Source organism: Podarcis cretensis (assembly GCF_951804945.1).
Source record: "Podarcis cretensis genome assembly, chromosome: 14".
NCBI classification, from domain to species: Eukaryota; Metazoa; Chordata; class Lepidosauria; order Squamata; family Lacertidae; genus Podarcis; species Podarcis cretensis.
The window spans coordinates 39,079,398-39,102,898 of record NC_137183.1 but is presented as its reverse complement, the minus strand read 5'-3'; the positions used below and the strand labels follow the sequence as shown (position 1 = coordinate 39,102,898).

General features: G+C 43.6%; 1 long non-coding RNA gene across 1 annotated transcript; it reads left to right on the top strand.

The window, feature by feature from the left end:
- The first annotated feature begins 1,092 nt into the window (after window positions 1-1,092).
- Window positions 1,093-23,501, top strand: LOC307202489. The gene is made up of 3 exons (XR_013832910.1): window positions 1,093-1,350; window positions 21,220-21,263; window positions 23,161-23,501. It is a non-coding gene; the product is annotated as an uncharacterized lncRNA (long non-coding RNA).

Below are 23,501 nucleotides of genomic sequence, written 5' to 3'. Positions count from 1 at the left end.
TTTTTCAATATATGAAATATTTTCCTCCTTTTTTCCGGGATGTTACAGCCATTTATATTCCAGCTCAGAAGTTGCAGAGACATCCTGAAATAATCTGATTATTTTTCCGGGGGTGGTATCTTATTCGCAGAATCTTCAGGTTCCAAGGGTGCCAGTACCGCCGGTGCTCCAGGCCCAAAGGGTAGTTCAATTCCTTTTTGAAGGTCCTCTCCGTATGTAGTCAGAAATTTGTCTCTATCTTCCAGTGTTCTAATTTTAACCTTCTTCCCTCTGAAAGTAAAAGATAATCCTTGGGGAAATTCCCACCTAAAGATAATTGAGTTGCTCCTGAGCAATTTAACCAATTCAAGATAGGCGGATCTAAGGTCCAACAGTTGTTTAGGAATGTCTTTATAAAGTTCAATTCTTCTATCCAAAATGTCCAGTGACTTCTCGTAGTGTAGGCCCAAAATCTTATCCCTTTCCTCCTTTGATCTCAATATTATCAAACAGTCTCTGGGCTTTTCTTTCTTTACAAGTCTTCCAAGCCTGTAAGCTGACACAATTTTAAAGTCCTTTTCCTCTAAATTCCAGAACTTGGTGAATTCTTTAGTCAGAAACTCAGCTAAGTTGCCTTCTTCCACTTCTGGTATCGGAAGCCTGGGTGAATATCCAGGTCTTTAACTGAGCTATGGCCTTCCATGATTTCTGTCAATCAAAGAGGCACAAGAGCAGGCCGTGTCATTACTACCCACCCTCTTAAAATCTGTTATGTAGTGAAGTTTCACCCTGGGCCAGCAGGGGGATACTGTATATAGTTTTCACTCAGGTCTGTAGATAGTTTTCACTCAGGTCCACGTCAGTTATTGTAGGCGGGAAACGCTGGGCTGTTGTTGCTACAATGTTGATAGCCGGCTGCCTATAAAAGCAGGCCGGCTGAGCTCTTTGCAGTCAGTTCGATTCCAGCTTACAAAATAAAGAGCTACTTGGAGAAATCGCTGTGTCGTCTGCTATGTCAACCCACAACTTAACTCATCCTTCATGGGACTGGAGGGGAGCCAGACCCTTAGTCCTATTACGGACCTTCTTCCCCAGTGGCTCTCTCACCTGTGTTGCAGATTAGGAAATGGAGCTCAGTCATCAGCCGAGCATCATGAAATGACCTTTGCAGTAAGCATGGAAAGAACGGGCTGGAATGGGTTTTGCAAATGTTTTACAGGGATTCTCTGCAGATGGCTTTAGAATGGCACCCTGTTCCACAAGCTGTCCTTTGTTGCCATGGTTACTTGCTAAGATAAGTCTGGCAGGGGCCTTGTTTCAGATTCAGTTCACCCAGAATAACACCTGTTGACAAACCAAACAGCTAGAAAGGTACGACACTGAATGGAACTGTTGATTTCTGGGGTTTTATGCATGGTCTCGGCTGATTTTATTAGAGCTGCAGAAAGAACATAGAGGGTAGGACTGCAGGCTAGTCGGCTGGTAGCTGCATCACCAACAAAGTTTCACAGAGGGAAATTCCTTACATAGGTGGTCTTTCGGGGGGCATGACAGTGGCAGAGTAGCAAGTGGCAAGTGCTTATATATACACCAAGGGTAACAAATTCAGTACCCTCCAGTTATTTCTGGACTCCAATTCCCATCAGCCCCAGCCAGCATAGCCAACAGGCAGGGATGATGGGACTTGTAGTCCAACAACCTCTTTTTTTTTTTGAAATTAATTTTTATTCAAATTTCCAATAACCAATCCATTTATAATTACACATCCAATTTAACTTATACATTCTTTTTGACTTCCATCAGCCTATCTGACAATTTTCATATTTATCACCACTTCTCACATTTCATACATTTATGTTGCACTTTGACAATCCCTATTTTATCTTCTCTTTTAAGCAACATTCCAGTTTATTTTTTCACAGAGCTTCTTGAAATCCAACAAGCGTTATTTCCTGATCACACACAGTTTTCATATACTCTGTAAATTTGTTCCAGTCCTCGGTGAATCTCTGATCGCGTTGGTTTCGAATTTTCCCAGTTAATTTGTCCATTTCTGCATACTCCATCAGTTTCATTCTCCATTCTTCCCTCGTTAGTCCAACAACCTCTGGAGGGTACCACATTGGTTACCCATGATGACGGAGGATGATGATGATGGAGGATGATCTTCACTCAAAGGTTCCAGGGCAGGTTATGGAAGTTAAACACAATATTCAAAGCTGTTTAAAACAAATCACAACCATAGAAAGCGAGTCTTAAAAATGCAAATCTCAGATGTCAACAACAAGCAAGCAGGATTGGGGTGGGTGCAGAAACCTGGCCTACAAACCCCAGAAGTTTCATTCTTGCAACAAACCTCCTCTGCACGTTTACCATGCAAGTCTGGAAAAGGAACCGTCAACGAGAAGTTCAGTGCAGATTCATGCAAAAAACAGAAATGTGGGAAATGATGGTGTCGCGCAACCTTCATGGTACAGCCCCTGGTCTAAAGGAAGCAAACGGATCTCCAGGCCTGATACAGCTTCAACCAAATCCTTGCCTGTTAAAAACGGAGGATGTGCAAAGCTCGCTGCCAGCTCTTCTGCTGCTAGTCACATTCTTTGACCTCACTTGCCCTTCCTCCTCATTTTAGAGGACATGATCTTGATTAAGGTTCTCTGGAATGCATATTCAAATCACAGAAAACAACTTTTCAGGGCAATGTCTTGGTGAGGAGGCTCAGGATTTTAGATCCAGAATTTAAATGCATGTTTTATCCCTACCCACCCACTCAACTTTCCTGCTTAGCACTCAGAGTGGGCCAGTCTAGACTGGGAGCCATGTGCTCAGATGTGGCAAGCTGCACAAAGAGGGCTGAAGATTCCCTTACTTGACTTTGTCCTTTGAAAACGCTATGATGACCCTTTCTCATAGATTATTGTAATTCACTCTTATGTGGGGCTGCCCTTGAAGATGGTTTGGAAACTGCAACTGGTACAGAAGACTGCAGGTAATATAATAATAATAATAATAATAATAATAATAAATTAATAAATTAATAAATTAATAAATTAATAAATTAATAATAATAATAATTTATTATTTATACCTCGCCCATCTGGCTGTACATCCATCACATGTATTCTTTGCCAGTTACACCGTCTGCCTACTTGTTTCTGGGCCCAATTCTAAGGTTTTGGGTTTGGCCTTTAAAGTTGTAAATCAGGGACAGATGGATGCCCTGATTCGTTTGTGGATTACTACTCATGATTTGTGAGAAACAAACCAGGAGTGCTGGTTGGCACATCATGTTAAGCCAAGTCTTGGGATTTCTGTCTCCTGTCTCAACCACATTCACAGTAAACCATGGTTTATTGGCATCGCTAGCTGTGATTTACTATGTGATGTGTGAACAAGCCCATAGTCTGGGGTATCCATACATCTTCCATAAAGGGTACATCCACATTGGAGCCCTTGAATGAAGCATAACTTTCCAGAAATAGGGCTGCTTCCCAGCCCGCTCATAGGTCCTTATAATATCAGTGGAAACAGTTGGTCTTGGTGAGTATTAACCACTTCCAATTTTAACCTGAAGATTGTCACTTGTCCAGTTTTAATTTTAATTTTAATTGTTTGAATTAATCGTGGGATGTATCTTAATTGTTTGATCACTTGTATTATGCTTATTGTCTTATTTATATGATGTTAGTCACTCTGAGCCTGGCTTTGGCCGGGGAGGGTGGGATACAAATAAAATTTTATTATTATTATTATTATTATTATTATTATCATCATCATCATCCTTTTTATTGCACATTTGTGATGATTCGTACTTGTGACGATACCATATCAGCCATACTTAAACCTGTTTTCAATACTATTTGCACATGCAAAAGTTTTGGGGCACACCACATCATATCCAATCAGTGCATATCCTGTAACTTCCTTCTGAAACCCCATAACCTTTTATAGCTTTTTACAGTCCTTTTTTTCTGGGGGCACGCAGGGGGACACATACCCCTAAACATTTTGGGAATCTAAGTTTGGCCTCATTGAGGGGCAGCATTTCAATATGAGTAGGAAAATGAGAGTACACCTAAACATTTTTTTGGGGGGTGGAACACTGGCTTTTTATAACACAAACTTTCCAGTTGTCTCCTCACAAGTAAGTTACATTCAGCAGAGATCCTTTTTTAATGCTAACTGAAATTCAAAGTTTTAGTGGATTTTATTTCTTCCTGTTGACCCTAGTGGGGCAATTAGTAATGAATATGAATAGCCGCTGTAAAATTACCCCAATGCCAGTTTTCTTTGTATTGGGAGGTAGCTTTAATTGCTGATTTCCTCCTATTATTTTTTCCTTTTTTCTTTATTTTAATGAGACAACAGCTCTGATGACTAACTTTTGCAAGATTGTATCCTAATTTGTTGCTCTGTTCAGTTCTGGGGAACTGAACCTAGAAGATGGGGCTATATAAGAGGACTGTGATGAGGGCAGACAGATTCACAGTTCTTCCATCCTCCTTCCCCTGACTAAGTCAGTATCACATGGAGAGATCCGGAGCAGCAGGAAATGGCTCATCTTCAGTTAACAGTAACTCAGAGGGATTTGGAAGGTAATGATTCCTCTGCTCCAGACTAGTAGTGTAGTGGCGAATTCAGAAGTGCAAGGTCCCTTCGTGATAGCTACGGCCATGCTGATTATAGGATTGTACAACAGCCAACAATTCTGCAATATTATTATAATTTTATAATAATAATTATTAGGGATGCACTTCAATGATTGATGCAGATCTCCATGTGTTGACTTTCAGTTAGGTGTACTATTTTCTGTGCACGATACATGGGGAAATGAATTGGAGTGCTCCAATATCCTCTTTTGAAGTGACTTAAGTTATATTTTCCATGAAGTTCCATTACACATAACAGAACTTACACACCATTCCCCTGAAAACTGAAGCACCTCGTGCACCTAAATACTTAGCTTTGGAGCATACAGTGCCTAAAACACTCTCCTTTTATCCTAATTGGGAGGCTCTAGGATGCTGGGAGACAGTGCCTCTGCAGGGACCTTGCTGCAGAAACAGACCACAACACCACTTGCTCCAGGCTCCCTGCCACCTAGCTTTCGCTACACAAGAGCAGTGGCTCAGGAGTAGAACATCTGCTTTGCATGCAGAAGGTCCCGGGTTCAATCCTTGAGTAGGGCTGGGAGAAACTCCTGTCCGAAACCCTGGAGAGTTCTGCCAGTCAGCATAGACAATACTGAGCTGGATTGGCCAATGCGTTGATTCTGTATAAGGCAACTGCCTGCGTTCCTATGCTGCCAGGATACAAAGGACAAGGCAGTGCCTTCCCTTCCATTCAAAACAGGCCTGGGAAGTAGCTGATGCCACTTAGTGTCTGCAGTACTGGGCTAGGTGCGCCACTGGCTTGATTTGGTATAAGGCAGCCTCCTAGATTCCTTCTGCTCAGAACATCCATAGGGCCAACCACGACATTACTGTATTGGGTACAGAGCAGAATTCTGAATTTCCCCCCTTTTGCACTAATGAATATGAGGGACAATCTACCTGGAAGTTCTCATGCAGCTCCTTTTGCATTGTGTTGGAACTGAGCAAGAGCCTAGCATAGGACACCATCCAGGTTAAGGTTCTCTTACACAACCATTGTTGAAATGAACAAGGTGATTCTAAAGCAGTCCTGGTGAGCATGCCCCTGAGTAACAGTTGCGGAGATCATAAGTGGAAGAGGGCTGTTGCCCTCTTTATGGGTTTGCTGGAGGCATGGGTGTGGCAGAGGGGCAGCTGCCCCCATTAAGTAAAACAGTAGAAATATGTAACTTAACTGACCAATCACATCAGTTCTGCCCCCCCTCCCCAAATCCTGGCCACACCCATGGCTGGAGGGCATCTGATTTGCCACTATGGGAAACAGGAGTAGATGAAAAGCCTTTGGCCTGTTTCAGCAATGCTCTTATATTACTAATTCAAAATCTCCTATGCCTCCCTTGGCCCTTTTAGGTCAGAGAAACACACAAGTTTGTTTATGGTGCCTCTGTAAATTCGGCCTCCTCTGGTGGTGTACTTGGAGGCAATTTAATGTTTCATTGATTTCCTTTCATAAGCAGCTCATGCTCTTCTGGGGGCAGGGACACCAATGAAACCTAGAGTCTTTTAAGTTCCTGACTGGTTGCCCAATGACAGAGGAATATGTCAGAATGGGAGCTGGTTGTTTTTAGTTCGTCTTGCTTTGTGGACATAGAAAGCACAGGCCCGGTTGATACAGGCTAGTCCTGGTTACTGTGTGGGGCTTACAGATCAGAGCTGGCACATCACCTACCCCCCTTTCCCACCACTCCTTCTGAGTATTCAGACTATTCTGCTGGTATTAATTTGGCCTTAACCCTGGGCTCCCCCAGCCACAAGAGCGGCTGAAAAGGAAGCTATGCAAAGAACTGAGCAGGCCAATCTGGATGGAGGAGTGGAAATTGTGTGGAGAGAGTTTGGAAAATGGCCAACTATAGATTAGCAGGATTGCTCCTCTGTGGCATTGCATTTGGGTTCGTCTCTTGTCCTCTTCTGCGTTTTTCTGCAATTCTCACCCACTCCCTGAACTGGTGCATATCTGCACTTCTTCCTCTTGGGACTGCATGCCCACACATTAATTTCCCTAAAACAACACAGATTTTGTGCCATTGCAGCGAGACATAATATTGCTGTGGGTATGCCAACAAAGGGGGCACATTCCAACCAAAGCTAAGCCCTTGAAAGGGAGAAAGTTAAGCATGTGCTTGTTATCTATTCAGTTTTAGTATTCATTTTCCCAACTCTGCAATTTTCAAGCCATGTCTCCTGAAGCCACCAGGACCTAAAGTGCAACTAATCCATGTTTACATTTAAGTCAATCCCATTGTATTCAAGGTCTTACTCTAAGGAAAAGGAGGTTGTACACATGATTGCAGCCTCAAAACCGATTAACTACAGATCTTCCAAGACTGGAGTTTTTATGCAGCTGTAACTCTGCAACATGCCATTGTTATAATAGCACATTAAGTGGTGGGTTTATACTGGACAATCCACACACCATTCTGCTTGATTAGCTGTTCTGCAATGCTTACTCAGAGCTACTGCATTATTACCGTATGGAGGGGCACTCTTGTGCTATAGCACAATGGAAGAGGGCAAAAGTCACTGCATTTGCTAAATTGTAATGCTTAATTTGTAATGCTAAATTGTAATGCTTAATTGTAATTCCCCTTCATGGATCACTGCCTTGCCGTGGCGAAGGGGCTTGAAGAACTCAGAGAAGCTATGAACTATGCCGAGCAGGGCACCCAAGATGAACAGGTCATAGTGGAGAGTTTTGACCAAACGTGATCCACCTGGAGGAGGAACCGGCAAGCCACTCCAGTATCCCTGCCAAGAAAACTCCATGGACAAAGACAACAGGCATATAAAAGTTATGACGCTGGAAGATGAGCCCCTCAGGTCGGAAGGCGTCCAACATGCTACTGGGGAAGAGCGGAGGGCAAGTACAAGTAGATCCAGAGCTGATGAAGTGGCTGGGCCAAAGCCGAAAGGACGCTCAGTTGCGGATATGCCTGGAAGCGAAAGGAAAGTCCAATGCTGTAAAGAAAAATATTGCATAGGAACCTGGAATGTAAGAACCATGAACATGGGTAAGTTGGAGGTGGTCAAAAATGAGATGGCAAGAATAAATATTGACATCCTGGGCATCAGTGAACTAAAATGGACGGGAATGGGTGAATTCAGTTCGGATGACCATCATATCTACTACTGTGGGCAAGAAACCTGTAAAAGAAATGGAGTGGCCCTCATAGTCAACAAAAGAGTGGCAAAAGCTGTACTGGGATGCAATCTCAAAAATGATAGAATGATCTCGATACGAATCCAAGGCAGACCTTTTAACATCACAGTAATCCAAGTTTATGCACCAACTACTGGTGCTGAAGAAACTGAAATTGACCAATTCTATGAAGACTTACAACACCTTATAGAAGTGACACCAAAGAAGGATGTTCTTCTCATTATAGGGGATTGGAATGCTAAAGTAGGGAGTCAAGAGATAAAAGGAACAACTGGCAAGTTTGGCCTTGGAGATCAAAACGAAGCAGGGCAAAGGCTAATAGAGTTCTGTCAAGAGAACAAGCTGGTCATCACAAACACGCTTTTCCAACAACACAAGAGACGACTCTACACATGGACATCACCAGATGGGCAGCATCGAAATCAGATTGATTATATTCTCTGCAGCCAAAGATGGAGAAGCTCTATACAGTCAGCAAAAACAAGACCTGGAGCTGACTGTGGCTCAGATCATCAGCTTCTTATAGCAAAATTCAAGCTTAAACTGAAGAAAGTAGGAAAAACCACTGGGCCGGTAAGATACAATCTAAATCAAATCCCTTATGAATACACAGTGGAAGTGAGGAACAGGTTTAAGGATTTAGATTTGGTGGACAGAGTGCCTGAAGAACTATGGATGGAGGCTCGTAACATTATACAGGAGGCAGCAACGAAAACCATCCCAATGAAAAGGAAATGCAAGAAAGCAAAGTGGCTGTCCAATGAGGCCTTACAAATAGCGGGGGAGAGAAGGCAAGCAAAATGCAAGGGAGATCGTGAAACATACAGGAAATTGAATGCAGATTTCCAAAGAATAGCAAGGAGAGACAAGAAGACCTTCTTAAACAAGCAATGCAAAGAAATAGAGGAAAGCAATAGAATGGGAAGAACCAGAGATCTGTTCAAGAAAATTGGAGATATGAAAGGAACATTTCGTACAAAGATTTCCATAATAAAGGACAAAAGTGGAAAGGACCTAACAGAAGCAGAAGACATCAAGAAGAGGTGGCAAGAATACACAGAGGAATTATACCAGAAAGAAACGGATGTCTCATATACCCCAGGTAGTGTGGTTGCTGACCTTGAGCCAGACATCCTGGAGAGTGAAGTCAAATGGGCCTTAGAAAGCACTGCAAATAACAAGGCCAGTGGAAGTGATGGTATTCCAGCTGAACTATTTAAAATTTTAAAAGATGATGCTGTTAAGGTGCTACACTCAATATGCCAGCAAGTTTGGAAAACTCAGCAGTGGCCAGAAGATTGGAGAAGATCAGTCTACATCCCAATCCCAAAGAAGGGCAGTGCCAAAGAATGCTCCAACTATCGCACAATTGCACTAATTTCTCACGCTAGCAAGGTTATGCTTAAAATTCTACAAGGAAGGCTCAAGCAGTATGTGGACCGAGAACTCCCAGAAGTGCAAGCTGGATTTAGAAGAGGCAGAGGAACCAGAGACCAAATTGCAAACATGCGCTGGATTATGGAGAAAGCTAGAGAGTTCCAGAAAGACATTTACTTCTGCTTCATTGACTATGCAAAAGCCTTTGACTGTGTTGACCATGGCAAACTATGGCAAGTTCTTAAAGAAATGGGAGTGCCTGATCACCTCATCTATCTCCTGAGAAATCTCTATGTGGGACAAGAAGCTACAGTTAGAACTGGATATGGAACAACTGACTGGTTCAAAATTGGGAAAGGAGTACGACAAGGCTGCATTTTGTCTCCCTGCTTATTTAACTTATATGCAGAATTCATCATGCGAAAGGCTGGGCTGGATGAATCCCTAGCCGGAATTAAGATTGCCGGAAGAAATATCAACAACCTCAGATATGCAGATGACACAACCTTGATGGCAGAAAGTGAGGAGGAATTAAAGAACCTTTTATTGAGGGTGAAAGAGGAGAGTGCAAAATATGGTCTGAAGCTCAACATCAAAAAAACGAAGATCATGGCTACTGGTCCCATCACCTCCTGGCAAATAGAAGGGGAAGAAATGGAGGCAGTGAGAGATTTTACTTTCTTGGGCTCCATGATCACTGCAGATGGTGACAGCAGCCACGAAATTAAAAGACGCCTGCTTCTTGGGAGAAGGGCAATGACAGGCCTAGACGGCATCTTGAGAAGTAGAGACATCACCTTGCCAACAAAGGTCCGTATAGTTAAAGCTATGGTTTTCCCAGTAGTGATGTATGGAAGTGAGAGCTGGACCATAAAGAAGGCTGATCGCGAAGAATTGATGCTTTTGAATTATGGTGCTGGAGGAGACTCTTGAGAGTCCCATGGACTGCAAGAAGATCAAACCTCTCCATTCTGAAGGAAATCAGCCCTGAGTGCTCACTGGAAGGACAGATTGTGAAGCTGAGGCTCCAGTACTTTGGCCACCTCATGAGAAGAGAAGACTCCCTGGAGAAGACCCTGATGTTGGGAAAGATGGAGGGCACAAGGAGAAGGGGGCGACAGAGGACGAGATGGTTGGATAGTGTTTTCGAGGTTACCAGCATGAGTCTGACCAAGCTGCGGGGGGCAGTGGAGGACAGGAGTGCCTGGCGTTCTCTGGTCCATGGGGTCATGAAGAGTCGGACACGACTAAACGACTAAACAACAACAACAACAATGCTTAATGGCTAAAACAATATATATGTATAAATCAACTGGATTAGGATAAAAGAATCAACTAAAGTAGGTCCAGACCTTAAAAGATTGCTTCTCTCATTTGGTAGCATCCCTTTCACATGCGTCAGAGGACAAGGATGGTCACTCTTGAGTCCCCCCTTAAAAAGCATCTGGCACCATCCCATTTCCATGACTCACAGCATGCATTCACTATTTCCCCAATGAATCTTTCCTCTTGTGGGTTTCACTTCTGCATTTTATTTTTTGTCTTCAGAATTTGTACATGTCAAGAAAGTTTCCAAGAAGGGGCTGTTGCAACAACTGGAGTGTAAGCGTAGGAGTAAAGCACACTAAGGAGGAAAACACTTCTGATTGTTGGAAGTGCGGCAGCAGAGATTGTTCAGTTTGTAACTTAAGGGTTAGTTCTGTTAGTGTTAAAGTCAACACTAGCAACTAGGCAGAGTGGCATGATCTTCACTGAGGTAGCATGTACTCTGATTGACCATGTAGTTCTAAGGGTGTTTTCCTCTGTACGTCTCCTGCTATGTACGAGGCCTAAACTAAGGAAGACAAAGTACAGTCATACCTCGGGTTACAGACACTTCACGTTGTGTGTTTTCGGGGTGCACCAGAACGGGTTACTTCCGGGTTTCGGCAATTGCGCTTTGTGCATGTGCAGAAATGCCAAATTGTGACCCACACGTGCGCAGACACGGTGCTGCAGGTTGCGAACGTGCCTCCTGTACGGATCACGTTCGCAACTTGAGCTTCCACTGTATCTTCCTTTCTCCTCAAATTATATATTATTTTTGTCCAGTTTGCTCTGCAAAGTGCTATCAGGACTTTTCTCACCAGACTCCATTTTTGTTATTTAAATGGCTTTGCTAACACTTTGCTAAAACTGGTGACTCAAGCAGTGTCCCAGGACACTGCCATAAAACCATAGGAGAGAGGCTTTGTCAACTCTTGAGCCCTAAACCAGATGAGTGGGAGATCGTCGGCTCTTGATGGGGTTACACTCCCTCTGAAGGAGCAGGTTTGTAGCTTGGATCCTTTGCTGTTGCTCCAGGCTCAGGTGGCCTCAGTGGCCCAGAGTGCCTTCCATCAGCTTTGGCTGGTGGCCCAGCTACACCCCTATCTGGACAGGAATAGCTTAACTACTGTCGTCTATGCTCTGGTAACCTCAAGGTTAGATTACTGCAATGTGTTATATGTAGGGCTGCCTCTGAAGATGGTTCGGAAACTTCAGCTAGTGCAGAATTCAGCAGCCAGGTTGCTCACCGGAGCAAAATGGTTTAAGCATATTATACTGTAGCACCCTGCTTGTGGTTAACGCTTAGCTGGAATGAAATATTCAACGCAGCAATAGAGAAATTAAAATAATAATTTATTTGTCAGACAAATAAATATGAGGCACAGTGGTATATGGTTACCAAGCTCTGGCCTGGCCTCCTGCCATTCTGGCCAGCACTTATATTTCCTTAATCCAGCCCCCTTGCTCCTCCTGTGGCTGCCTCTGTCCAATCAGCCTGGTTGAAATTCCTATTGGTTGTTTGCTAGAACCAATCACAAAATATACACCCATTTCCTTCTGTCCTTTTATGGGAATCAAAAAGCTATATATTCTTCTATCTATAAATGACAAATAAGTAGTAATATATCTTACATGTGTCTCAACAAGGAATCTTAATTACCAGCTCACCTCTTGCCCTCCTTGCCCTATTGCCCTCCAAAACAAATGGTTAATCTTGAATTTTTATCTTAAACATATGTCAAGGATTTTGAGTTCACATCAACATTGAGAGATCTCCTTCATTTGAAGGTTTCTAAACAAAAGGCCTGACAACCATATATCAGGAGTGCTCGATGGCGTCTCCTGTCTGGCAGGAGGCTGGGCTGGTGGCTGACTTAATTTCAGGATAGTTACAACTCTTACAACTATATGAAATACGAACCTAGCATTTCTTAAATCCTTTGCATAATTATATTTAAACTAATATATTTAATACATAAATAACCTTTTAAAAGGAAAAGAAATCTTAAAAGGATCTTAGTTTAAGAAAGAAACAGCTTTAGAAAAGACTTCCCAAAAATGCTCTCTTTCTGCCAGCCAGACCAGTTGCTTTTCAATTTGCTCTTGGCCTTTTTAACCTTAGGAAGAAGATATGGCTCATTTTACTATTTATCAACCCTTAATTTGTAGGGTCAGTGTAACCTTGGCTCTCAGCCTGTAATTCCCTTTTTACGACTTTGAGAATTGTTTTCTGCTATAAATCAGGGGACCCCCTTGTCTAGGAGAAAAAACATCTTGCCAAGGTTTTTCTAGGCAGCTGGTCTTCTGCCTGGCATAAAACATTTGAAAATCTTTAAGCTCATTTTAAAATACAAGCCCTGATTAAACATATAAGCTTTAATAAAAATGCAGGCTTATGATTAGATGCCTCAATACTGACTCTGGTCCGACTGCACTGGCTACCAATTAGTTTCTGAGCCCAATTCAAAGTGCTGGTTTTGTAAAAGGTGAAAGATTTATACGATCTGAAGAGAAGCCATGCTCTCCCCCAGGGAAGTTCACCTGGTGCCTTCATTATACACCTTTAGGTGCCGGGCAGAAATATTCCTTTTAAACTGGGCCTTTGGTTGATTTGATCCTATGCCCTTTTAAAATGTGGGGTTTTTTGGGGGGGGTTATTGGGTTGTTGTTTTTATTCTGCTTATGTATTTTGTGGTTTTATATTTTGATTTTATTTTGTGAATCACCCTGAGACCTCTGGGTATAGGGTGGTATATTAATTCAATAATAAATAAACTTGTCAACCTACAGACTGGATGTGGCTGCCAGATTTCATCCAGCCCCTGAGGGCCCCTCTTGACCATCAGCTGAGAGGAGCAAGGGCTTCAATGTTGTGCAAAGCCTTTAATTTCACCTCCTTTCTCTGCAAGAAGGTCTGCTACAAGAACATGGGAAAATGTCTCAGCAGTCATGTTCCTTGCAAATATGCAGTAAGTGTCCCGCACATTTTGCAACCGCATAATGCAATTTTCTGAATGCAATTGCATTTTGAAATTGAGGCTTCAAATAGCTGTAAGTCAAGGCTTGCATTTCAGCTGGGCATAGCTAGACATCCAAAGGGTACAGGCGAGTTTCATTTCGTTTCATTTTTATTAACCATGGGGGTGGGAAAGTTTATGGAGAAAACTGAAGTTGAAACTGGAGTGGATCACTAAGAATTACATACATGCCCTGGTAGTTTTCTGTGTGTCTGGCCTGACACCCTAGTGAAGTGGGGGGGGGGGCACCTCCAGCCTGTGTGCCTAACCTTCCCTATTTGGCCCTGAGACCGTTCTGGCCAAGCCACACACACTTTAGACCATATATGACATCAGATGTAATGACCTAGGTCATCTGAAAGGATACCTGCAAAGCCCTCTGCTGCACTGCACCCTGGGCTGTCAGAGTGTTGTGAAGTGCTATGCACAGGCTTCCAATGATCATTGGACCCTGCGGATCACCATACCTAGTGCTTCACAAGATCCTAGGATCAGCTGATAGTTGGCACCATATGCCTTTGCCCGCAAAGCTTAATTTGGAAATTGGGTCACCTGATGCCACCGCAATGTCAGGTGAATTGACAGGTGGGCATCCCCAACCACCTGCCATAGTTGGCCGGCATGGGTTGGGACTGGGAACTGGATCTGGCCTGCAGGCCAGGTCATCTACTTGAATGTGAACGTAAGAGCAGCCCTGCTGGATCAGCCAATAGACGTTCTAGTGCAAGTATCCTGTTCTCACAGTGGCCAACCAGATGAATGTGGGAAACCTGAACAAAACAGCGTTTCCCCCTCCTGTCGTTTCCAGTACCTGACATCCAGAGCCATACTGCGTCCAACCAAGGAGGCAAAGCATAGTAATCATATTACATGCTGGATGAAATATACTCAAGAGTCGCAAAGTGATTTCATGCTCTTTATTCAGCTCATAGTGGTGAGGAGGAATGAATGAAAGTCCCCTCAAAGTATCTGCTTTATATACATTATTTACACAATGGGCTGCACATGATTGGCTAATTCTGGAATTCTACTGTAAGCCAATCAGGTTGTGGATTCACTTATATCTGGAGCATGATTGGGTGGTTCCTGTTGCATTGTTCTAGGACCAATCAGACTGCTGCATTCTGAATCCTATTGTTCTAGGACCAATCAGACTGCTGCAATTTGGATCCTATTGTTCTAGGACCAATCAGACTGCTGCAGTTTGGATCCTATTCAACTCAGTATATAACACTGGACATAGCTGGAAAGGGGCTCACTCAACCTTTTTGGGCCATTTATCAACAGCTCAGTAGAGAAGCGGCTGTGGTTGCAAGAGAGCTCCCTCTTATGCTTGCTTGCTGCATTACTGATCAAATACTTATCAGTGGGAAAGAGGAAGAATTTCCTGTCGCAATATCTCCAAATGGCTTGTCTTGTTTTGCTCAACTGGGGTTGGAGGGAGAGAGGTGTTCCTTAAAGGAGAGCTGGAAATTAAGCTCATATAATAAGGGTGCAGAAACCATGGGTCAGATCAGGCCCTGGAAACCTTTCAAATGGCCAGTCCCAGTCTTCTCCTTTTCAGTACTGGGCTGGGATAAGATTCCTCTGCTCCAGCAAGGCTTCTTGCTCTTGTATCTTGCTGGGTAATTCTGTCTTTAATAACGCTTTACACCAGTTTCCCTGGGAAAGGCATTAAGCTAACTTGTAACTTCTAGGACCCATCCTGGTCCTAGAAGTTACAAGTTCCAGTGTGCAGACATGGAGACTTATCTGAAGGAGAAGCTACATATTTTGGTTACATGATCAGCAGTTTCATATTTCCATGAAATAGGAAAGTTTAGTCAAGAGTTTTTGGTTAGGTGCTTTTTCAAATAGTGATTGTTTCTTCCACTGCAGCGCTGGACTGAGAAGGGAGGCTTCTTCTTAAGCCCAGTGCTGTGTTAGAAATGAGTGTGATGTGGCGTGTGTGTGTGTGTGTGTGTGAGAGAGAGAGAGAGAGAGAGAGAGAGAGAAAGAAAGAAAGAAAGAAAGAAAGAAAGAAAGAAAGGTGACTGTGTGTGCCATACCAGCATGTATGGTGTGTATATGTGGGCCTGAAAATGTGAGAGAAGGACCCAGTCTAGGCCGCAGATGTTGTTGGGACTACAAATCCCATCATCCCTGAGCAACAGCAAGATAGAAGTAGGCTGCTTTAGGCTTTTTGCCTCCAGCCAGAGGAATAAGGGCTGCTTTTGCTTTTTTAAAAATGTAATTTTTCTCTGTTTGTTTTTTTTTTAATATAAATTTTTTATTAATTTTCCAATTTTATAAAACACAACAAAAACAACATACAAACAAACACACAAATTCATAATTTCTTAACCTCATTTTCATAAGCCTCTTTTCTCGGACTTCCCCATACCTTCCCCTTTTTGCATCCTTTTTTTTTTTTTTTTTACAATTATTCAGCAACCCTTTTAGCCAATTAAATTTAAATTCATTCTCCTTTTCACTTTCACTCTGAATCAAACAAAATTTACCGCTGCAATTCTACGTCTTCCTCTCCCTTAGCATTTTAGCACTCTTCAAGTTTATGGTAGTTCTTAAGATATAATTTTTCTCTGTTTGAAGCATTTGATTAAAAGGCAGAGTATAAATTATCAAAAGGAAGATGTAAAATGTATTATGTGTGTCGTATGCGTGGTCCAGGCTGCCGTGCCACACCTGGGAGCTGGGCAGGATCAATCCCCCTCTTTGTCTCGGCTTTGAGCACCTTACCTCCCCTAAAGGCAGTATGCAAATGCATTCAATGAGTGAAAAGGGATCCTTGAATATCTTGTTGAATGGGCAGCTCCCTGCTTAGAAGACGCAACAGTGCCTGATGCATCCTTGCAGGCTGCGGCACACATGGGGTTAACAGGTAAGGAGACCAAAATAGCTCTTTTGCCAGCAAGGGCATTAAGAGAGGGGAGGCTGCTGACGCAGGCAAGTATCACACCGTACCATGCATGACTGCGGGAAGCAGGGATGCGCTGCCTCCAGCCAGCTCCTGCTGCTACGCCAAACAAAACACCCGCCAGCACCAGCCAGCCTGGAGGAGCATGGATGCTGCTGGGCTCAGGTTCGGCTTTGTTTACAGTGCACACAGTCCTGGAGCACCTGCGATGGAAGAATGGGAAATGAAAGAATGGAGTCAGCTCTTTCTCTCTCCCCTCCTCCTGCATGCCAAAGAGCCGACATGAACTGAGTCAGTGGCTCAGCTCTTCCTGGGAAGGGAAGCCAGAACTGGGGGTTCACCCACCAGCTGCAGCAATGGAGGATTTATTTATGGAGGAATATAATAAGGATCTCTGTTACGGCAGCACAGCCAAAGGTCAGGGAGGATGGAAGTTGTAGTCTAACATCTGGAGGGCACCACATTGGTTACTCCTTATGTAGACAGAACTGAGCTACATGGACAAATGGTCTAAGTCAGGAAAAGGCAGCTTCCTATGACGTTCCAGCTGTCACATAGGGATCACCTCTAACACCAGCCTGTTGATTATGCTGTTGCTGAAATTAGCTTAAACCAGGGGTTAGGGAGACCTGAAACCCTCAGCCTAATTTGATGGCGGTGGGGAACCAAGACAGAGATGGGCGAAGGGAAAAAGGGAGTCAACATAAATTCAGTGACAGAAGTAGGAAGGAAGAACGTCCTGTATAAGCAGTCAGTTCCAGCAGTCTGGCAAAAAAGGGATCTCACCCCCTGCTGGAACTTCCCTGGGCAGGGAGAATGAGAGAGGGACAGAAAAGGCCCTTTCCACGCAGAAGGACTCAGGATTTAATCCCCAGCATCCCCAATGAGGTTTGGGAGGATGGGGAAAAAATTTGATTCAGTTAGCATTTAAAGGCAAACCTACCTGATTTGCACTTTCCAAACCAATGCATAAAACACAGCCATCTTTTGAAATTCACACCTCTCCAAATTTTGTAGTGCAGTTCTCCATAATGCATGCAATTTTTATTTATTAATTTATTAAATTTGTCTATTCCCCAAAATGCATGCATTACTGAAAATAAACACACACCGATGCATGATAGTTCTCAAAATTGCATTCAAGAATGTACTGTATATTGGGAGAAACTTGCAGTAAAATGATGAATTTTCATGAAGACTTGTTTTAAAAAAATTGCAAACTTATTGGGAAATGTGGAAAACTGAAATTAAAGACTGGAGAAATGAGAAACTGAGCAAAACCTAAATCCACAGATTTGCCCACTTCCCTAGGTGGGAGAGACCCCTTGTCTGAAACCTCAGAGAGCACTGCCAGTCAGTGTAGACAACACTGAGCAAAATGTGTGCTCTACCCTTTATCTATGGCCCTTCTCCCAATCTTTTGTAAGCCACCTTGGAGATGGATTTTTTTCAAAGGGGTATTTAAATTGCTCAAATAAATAAATAAATAAATAAGCAAATGCTAAGTATAGTATTGTTCCTCCGCCTAGCTCTCAGGTATGTGAAGATAAAAAGGGGATAATGGCACCTGCATCTTGCCTAGAGCTCCTTGGATGAAACACACACACAAAAAAAATCAGTGAAAACAAAATGTGTAATATCACTCATCTGTCAGAGGGCTCATTTCCCTCTCCTTCAACTCTAGTTTTTCAGGCCACGATGCCCTCCTATTCTGTTTGCTTTTGTATACAAACAAACCGTCTTTTGCAAAATCTGGAAAGAAACTGAAAAGCAAATGTTATTTGTTCTCAATATGCTTAACAAAAGGTTTTGTTATCACTGACAACAGGTCTCGTAGCCTGGCTTACCCCCCTAGAAGCAGCAAGAAATAAAAGCTGTTACATTTCTCATGGGTTTCATGGGCTGGCTGCCAGACATACAGAGAGAGAGAGAGGGAGGTTGGGAAATTTAAGAGAAGTGTAGTTTTTAAATAGGGAGAGGGAGGAGGGGTGGAACAGGAAACAGTCAGTTAATACAGTGGTACCTCGGGTTGCAAACACCTCGGGTTACAGACTCCGCTACATAGCTGTCAAGTGTCCCTTATTCGAAGGGACAGTCCCTTATTCCAGCGCCATGTCCCACTGCTGTCCCTTATTGATGGATGTCCCTTAAATTTCAAAGGAAGCAGCTCCTCTCCCTCCCTCCCTGCCGGCCAGGGAGGAGGGAGGCTCCAACTGTGTTGCTTGGCTGTGTTGCTCACCCAATAAGAAGTCTAAGAACGACTGGGGGGTGGAGCTTGCATGCCTTGTGTGTGGCTAGTTAATGCAAGCTGAGGGGTTTTTTTGAATGCTGGACGCCATTTTGTTGCACGTGCTGCTGCAAACTTTGCAGTGCAAAGCCAGGCCGGGGAGCCATCTTAAGTTGAGGCTGCATAGGCCTTGTGGTACATGTGATTCAAATTCTATTCAGTTGAACCTCTGGTTACAAAGTTGGTTGGACAGTGTTCTCGAAGCTACCAGCATGAGTTTAACCAGACTGCAGGAGGACAGGAAGACTGGAGTGCCTGGAACAGGTGAGGCTGCAGGTCCCTTATTTTGGCTGCTGGTCCCTTATTTTCAAATCTGTAAGTTGACAGCTATGCTCCGCTAACCTGTAAGTAGTACCTTGGGTTAAGAACTTTACCTCAGGATGAGAACAGAAATCACGTGCTGGTGGCACGGCAGCAGCAGGAGGCCCCATTAGCTAAAGTGGTACCTCAGGTTAAGAACAGTTTCAGGTTAAGAACGGACCTCCGGAACGAATTAAGTTCGTAACCAGAGGTACCACTATATACAGGGAAGTCTGTTTCGTAAGAAATGAAAAGATGTCGGCTTCAGCATTTACAGAAAATGGAACCTGAAAGTTCCATTCTTGGAAGTTTTCTTCATTCTTGAGCTGCTGTTGGGAACACAAGAACATAACAGGGGCCTGCTGGATCAGCCCAGTGGGCCCAGCTAGTCCAGCATCCTGTTCTCTCAGTGGTCAACCAGATAGCTAAAGGAAGTCTGCAAGCGGAACCTAATGCCTGTGGTTTCCAGCAAATGGTTTCCAGAAGCATTGCTGCCTCCAACTATGGAGGCACAGCATAGCCCTCATGACTAGAAGCCAGAGGTGGCCTTACTCTGCATGAATGTCATTCATTCAGCCTTTATTGGCATAATTGGGCAATAAAACGTATAAAAGCCATCCATAAAATATTGGTAATCCCTACATATTAAAACAAATAAAACATAAAAAAGACACAATAGCCACCATTAAGTAAAATTAGTAGTTTTAAATTTGATTTTAAAAATCTCGGCTAAATATCCTGAAACAATCTCAGTAGTTTCAGGAACATCATCCCTCCACAGATACTGGATTCCACTCTGCCTTCTGCCTCTGTCCTACATCGGAGGGCATTAGACAATCTAAGATGACTTTTTGAATCCCCCTTCCCACCTTTTAACAATCTTATGCATTTTATATTCTGTAACTTCATTTTATTTGAAGTTGGTGGAGCATAAATAGATTATACTTGGTTTGTTTTGTGGTTATCACAGGATGTGGTTTATTTAGAAATGAAGACAAATACAGTACAGTGGTGCCTCGCAAGACGAAATTAATTCGTTCCGTGAGTCTCTTTGTCTTGCGAAGCATGGCTATTAGCGGATTAGCGGATTAGCGCTATTAGCAGCTTAGCGGCTATTAGCAGCTTAGCGGCTTAGAAAAAGGGGGGAAAAAGGGAAAAAACTCGCAAGAACTCGCCCGATGTTTCGTCTTGCGAAGCACATCAAAAGACGGAAAACTCTTTCGTCTAGCGAGTTTTTCGTCTTGCGAGGCATTCATCTTGTGGGGCACCACTGTATTGGCCTGAACCTTTTAAATAATTATTGACACCTTTTTATAAATATGTGGAAATCCATCTCAACTGTCTGATGTCTCTGGAATAGAATTATTACTTGTTTAGTGTTTGAAACTGGTGGAAGGAATGACCTGCAGACAGATGAATGACATCACCAGCAAAGGATAACTGGGAAGAACTCATGGGAAAGTATTACTTTAAAAAAAAATCCATTAACTACCTTGCACTTTCTTCCAAAATCAGGATATAAATACAAAAATTTGTGTTCCACTCCAAAAGGTAAGCCTTTTGCAGCTCTAGCGATGTAATCAGTTAGTGCACGGCACTTAGGATGCAGTGTTTGGTGGCACAGTACTGAGTTTAGGAGTTTGAGCTTACCTGAAGCAAGTGATGGGGAAGTGCTGTCACTCATTAGTAGAGCATCTGCCTTGTATGCTAAAGGTCCCAGGTTCAATCTCTGCAATTTTCAGGCAGGGCTGGCGAAGGATCCATGTCTGAAACCTCAAAGAGCTGCTGCTGGTCAGTGTAGACAATACTCAGATAAGTAGATCAATGGTCTGACTATGTGTGTGTAAGGCTGCTTTCTATGTTGCATAGCTGAATACTCTTCCGTAACAACCCAAGTCCCTCCACATACAGTGGTACCTCAGGTTACATACGCTTCAGGTTACAGACTCCGCTAACCCAGAAATAGTACCTCGGGTTAAGAACTTTGCTTCAGGATGAGAACCAAAATTGCATGGCAGCAGTGGAAGGCCCCATTAGCTAAAGTGGTACCTCAGCTTAAGAACAGTTTCAGGTTAAGAACAGACCTCCAGAATGAATTAAGTTCTTAACCCGAGGTACCACTGTAGATCTGTTTTTGGAAGATGTCATGGCCTTTGGCTGGTGCAGTAAAAGTTTATGATGATGACTAGATTATGAGCACTAAAAATTTAATTCGTTTTTTTAAGGGCAAGAGTCACAGTGCAGTGGAAGAACCCTGGTTCAGTTCAAGGTACTGCTGCGTAAGACTGGGAATGTCTCCTGTCTGAAACTGCAGAGCCACTTGTCAGTCAGTACAGACAATACTGAACTAAATGGACCAATGGGTCTGACTCAATATAAGGCTTCCTATGTTCCTATATTACTAAAGCACCATAACGCTGAAGATGAAAAATCATCATGTGCAGGCAAAGTAGAACCCCACATTTTAAACACCACTTGCCTTGCTGCACACCCTGCAGTTGTTTTCCCATCAGCCACAGCATTAATTCTGTGTTCCTGACCCAAGGGGGCTCAGAGATGTGGAAAGCCAGCGTGAGATGGCTCCATTTTACTGGCAATTTGTAACCAGACATACACTCTCCTTTGGGTGGAAATAGCAGCACAGCACTTGCTGCAAGGATTATCTACAGGCTTCTTCAAGCTGCTGGTCAGGAAAGGAGATTCCAGGATGCCTGGTGCTGCCTCCATAGTGACTCATAATGCAGCATCAGTATTGATGCTTAGCACCACAGTTTTGAAATGCCCAGCGGAGAAGCTCAAGGAACAGTCCCTGGAGGAGCTGTGCATGGTGGGCATCAACTTATCCAGAGTGAAGGGCCGCTGCCTCCCCAAAGAATTCCAGCAATCACTAGAATATTTCATTGTATGCAGCACCAACCTTGATACTTCAGCATTGCTCTGTGTGCCTTGTGCAACTGCACCTCCAACTGCAAGGAAGTAGTGTGTGCTTGCGCAGATCAGTCCCAAGATCTGACGTGCTGCTGCTTGTTCACTCCAGTGGTATTACCAAAGAGGGATTCAGACAGATGTCTCCCCCTCTAATTGAGGACACCCTACACTTCGGGGGTGGGCAGGCCTAGAAACAACATTAAATTGGTCTTTACATTTAAAGTGTTTTAGAAAATGCATGTGGAAGCTGCTCGTGCTCCTGACGAAAACTGCTCCTCTGAAGCTGTTTGCAGGCCAGTGTAGGGTGGGGGCAAGGGCAACCAGGTATACTTGATACATGCCTTGGAGGGTTAAGATGGCTGTAGGGCCCTGCCAGACTAATGCTGTCAAGCCAAGAATGTGCCACAGCTCCCAGCTGACCAGAGATTTAATGGGCAAAATGCCCATGCCTGTCTGTATGCACTGCAAGGCTGCGATAGTAAAATCTAGACCTGTGTTACTATGTACCAGTGTGTAGCGACAGGTCAGGTTGGGCGCCACCGCTGTGGTGGTGCAGCTCATGAAAGAGACTCCCGCCCCGTGCCTCAGGTAAGCTGAGTATTTCCTCCCCATGCAAAGAGCAGCTTTGAATCCACAGTAAGGCCTTCTGCAAACAGAAGGTCTAGTGGTTGCTACTGCTTTTGAAATCAGTTGAAGAGGGAACTCTAGAGGCCAGAATGAAGTACTGCTATATTATATAGTAATGTGCAATGCTTATACTATATAGCAAGGATGGGGAATTCAGCCTGAGGGCCGCATTCCTCCACAGGCAGCCTTGCAGGGGCCACATGCCTGTGGTGGGTGGTGCCAAAGGCAAGAGTGGCCATAGCTACATCAAAGTCTAACTTTGCATTAGGCAATGGACACACCATACGTTTAAAGCACATGATTCCCCCCCCCCCAAAAAAAAACAATCCTGGGGAATCCCAGACTTCAGGACTCTTTGCAGGAAGCCATATGCTTCAAATGCATGGTGGTGCACACAACCTTTGTGACCATCTTGACAATTTATTTCTACACCTTGTAGTCCAGGAGACCACAAACAGGCCAAGCTCTAATGGCCTACATGCTGCATATTAGTTAATACAGTATGAGCAACTGCCACAAGATCCCACTTGTCCAAAGGGATGAACGGCCTTGTGTTTACATAGCTTATCATATTCAAATCAGTTGGTAATTAGCTGTCTCATGCTGTCCAGATTTATATCCAGTTTACATGGAATTGTGATCGTCCAAGAGGTTTTGTTTCTCGGACTCAACAGCATGCAACCCATTCAAGTTTTCAGAGGTCCTGTGCAATAAAACTGAGGTACTATCTGAGCCCCTGCCAGAAACTTTTTCCTGGTTGATTTCTAAGGATGATGCTAATTGCCTTGGAAGATGCATGCAAGAAGCTGGTCTCCCTGCTTGTTAGAGAGAGGGACTGCTTTGGTGCTTAGGAGAACAGCAATAATGGAGGGGGCATTATGAATCATGCTACCTAAGTAGAGTGCTGGTGTTTTTGGTAGCAGGTGGTCACACCCAAGATCTCAGTATCTCA